The following is a 3268-nucleotide window of genomic DNA, read 5'->3' on the forward strand; positions in this document are numbered from 1 at the left end:
CTAGTATTTATTCTCACATTTCAAAGTGGTATGCTTATTCTGCAATTTACTAATTAATCCACATTAGTCTATTATTGAATTCCTATTTTGAAAATTAAGATATAGTTCTCACAAACTATCTCTACACTTTCCTTACCTTTCAAATAGGGATCCGTAATAATTTTTAATTGTGTGTTTTTGAGTCAATATTAAACTAATATGACTATTATTGTCAAGACAAAGAACAAATTATGACTACTATTTTCTTGCTTGCTTGCTTCAGCAGCACATATACTAAAATTGGAACGATACAGAGAAGATTAACATGGCCCCTGCGCAAGGATGACACACAAATTCGTGAAGCGTTCCATATTAAAAAACAAAACAAAACAAAACAGAAAAAAAAAAAAAACAGAAAATGGCAAACAACAGAGAATAATAATGAAACCAAAACCTGGTTCTTTGAGATAAGTGAAATTGATAAGACTCTAACTAGATTGAACAAGAAAACACAAATTGTCAATGTCAGGAATGAAAGAAGGAACATTACCATAAATTCTACAAATATTAAACACATAATAAGGGAACAGCATGAACAACTACATGCCAATAAATTTGAAAAATTAGATAAATTGTCACATTCCTTAAAAAATACAGATTGCCAAAACTGTTACAAGAAGTAATAAAAGGTATGGATAGACTTCTATGTATTAAAGAAATGGAATTACAATTAAAACCTTTATATAAATATTCAGGTTTAGATGACTTCTCTGACAAATGCTATCAAATATTTAAGGAAGAAATAATACTAACTCTACCCAAATACTTTCAGAAAATACAAGAGGAGGAACATTTCTATCTCTTTTCATGAGGCCAACATTACCCTAGTGTAAAAAACTTAAAAAAACAAATAAATAAATAAAACAATGGCTAATACTCTTCATAAACATAAAGGCAAAATTTGTTAACAATATATTGAGAAAACAAACCAAACAATATTTTGAAAGAATATCACATCATATCCATCACATTCAAGTGGGAATTTTCTCAAGAATTCAAGATTAGTTTGACATTTGAAAGTCCATCAACATTAATTCGCCATGTCAACAGAATAAGAGAAATAAACCACATGATCATCTCCATTGATGCAGAAAAAATATTTGACAAAATTTAACACTCATTCATGATGAAAATTCACAGCTAAGAGGTAAATTCTTCAATCTGACAAAGGGCATCTATGAAAATATAGAGTTAACATCATTTTGACTGGTGAAAGACTGTTTTCTTACTGAGATCAAGAACAGAGCAAGGGGAAAAAAAAAAAAAAAAGAACAGAGCAAAGATAGTAGCTCCCATAACTCCTGTTCAACATTAAACTGGAAGCCATACCCAGTGTAATAGGCAAGAAAAAGAAATGAGTCATATAAATTAGAAATAAAGAAGAAAAACTATTAACTTGCAGATATGATTGTCTACATAGAGTATTCTAAGGAAAATATGAAAAAACTACTAGAATTCCTAGAACTAATAAATATATTTAGTAAAGTTTCAAGATGTAGGGTTAATATTTAAAAAGCAATACTATTACTAAGAATGATCTAAAAAAGTTTTTTTTTAAATCCCATTTACAACAGTATCAAAAACACTAAAATACTTAGAACTAAATTTAGCCGAGAAAGTGAAAAATCTATACACCAAAAACCATAAGACATTCGTGAAAGATATTGATGAAGACACAAATAAGTGAAAAAATATGTCATGCTTATGAATTGGAAGAGTTAATGTTAAAATGTCCATATTATCCAAGTCTGTCTATAAATTTAATGCAATCTCTCTCAAAATTCCAATGCCATTTTCACAGGTAGAGAAAAAAGATCCTAAAATTCCTATGGAACCACAACAGACCCAGAATAGCCAAAGCAATCTTAAAGCTGGAAACACCATACTTCCTGATTTCAAACTACATTGCAAAGCTATAATAATCAAAGCAGTATGGTCCCAGCATAAAAACAGACACCTAGATCAATGGAACAGAGCAGAGAACCTGGAAATAAATCAGAAATAATCACATATGACTTATCCTAATGTTTGACAAGGTCTAATATTTGACAAGCCATGAATATTCAAATGGGAAAGTATAGTTGATTCAATAAACGGTGCTGGGAAAACTAGATATGTGTGTGCAAAATAATGAAATTGAATCCCTGCTTAACACCATTCACAGAAATTACCTCAAAGTGGATTAAGGACTTAAACATAAGACCTGAAACCATATATAACTCCTAGAAGAAAACATAGAGGAAGTCTCCTTGACATTGGTCTTGGCAATGATTTTTTGGATATGACACCAAAAGCAAAAGCAACAAAAACAAATAACAAGTGGGACTATATCAAGCTAAAAAGCTCTATACAACAAAAGAAGCAAACAACAAAATGAAAAGTCAACCTACAGAATGGGGAAAATATTTGCAAACCATGTGTCTGATAAGGTATTAATATCCAAAATATATAAGGAATTCATAAAATTCAATAGCAAAAATATAAAAATATTAAAAACCCATTTAAAAAATGGTCAGAGGACTTGAATAGACATTTTACAAAGACATACAAATGACCCCCAGATACATGAAAAGGGGCTCAACATCGCTAATCCTCAGGGAAATTTTAATCAAAATCACAATGAGATATTACCTCATATCTTTTAGGATAGCTGTTTTAAAAAGACAAGAGATAACAAAAGCTGGTGTGGATGTGAAGAAAAGGAAACCCAGGTGCACTGTTGATTAGAATATATGTTAGTACAGGCATTATGGTAAACAGTATGCAAGTTCCTCCAAAAATTAAAAAAAGAACCACCATATGATCCAGTAATTCCACTTCAGGGTATATATCTAAAGGATATGAAATTGCTATATCAAAGTGATATATACACTTTCATGTTTATAGAACATTATTTATAACAGCCAAGCAACCTAAGTGCTCATTGAAAGATGAATGGATATATATGGTATGTACATACATGGCATATTTGTGTTTATACATACACACAACGGAACAGTATTCAGCCATCAAAAAGAAGGAAATCCTGCCATTTACCACAATGTTTATGGACCTGAGGGCATTATGACAAGTGAAAAAAGTCAGACAGAGAAAGACAAATCCTGTATGATCTCACTTATATGTGGAATCTAAAAACAACGAACTCATAGAAACAGAATAGAAAGGTGGTTGCCAGGGGCTGGAGGGGCAGGGGTCGGGGGATGGGAAGTTGTTGGTCAAATAGTACCAG

The 3268-nt window shown here is 31.2% G+C and overlaps 1 non-coding gene across 1 annotated transcript; it reads left to right on the forward strand.

The window, feature by feature from the left end:
- Positions 1-253: 253 nt before the first annotated feature.
- On the forward strand, positions 254-356 carry LOC131834901 (U6 spliceosomal RNA). The gene has a single exon (XR_009354995.1). It is a non-coding gene; the product is annotated as a U6 spliceosomal RNA (small nuclear RNA).
- Positions 357-3268: the final 2912 nt, after the last annotated feature.

This window comes from Mustela lutreola, chromosome 6 (assembly GCF_030435805.1).
Source record: "Mustela lutreola isolate mMusLut2 chromosome 6, mMusLut2.pri, whole genome shotgun sequence".
Classification (NCBI taxonomy): Eukaryota; Metazoa; Chordata; class Mammalia; order Carnivora; family Mustelidae; genus Mustela; species Mustela lutreola.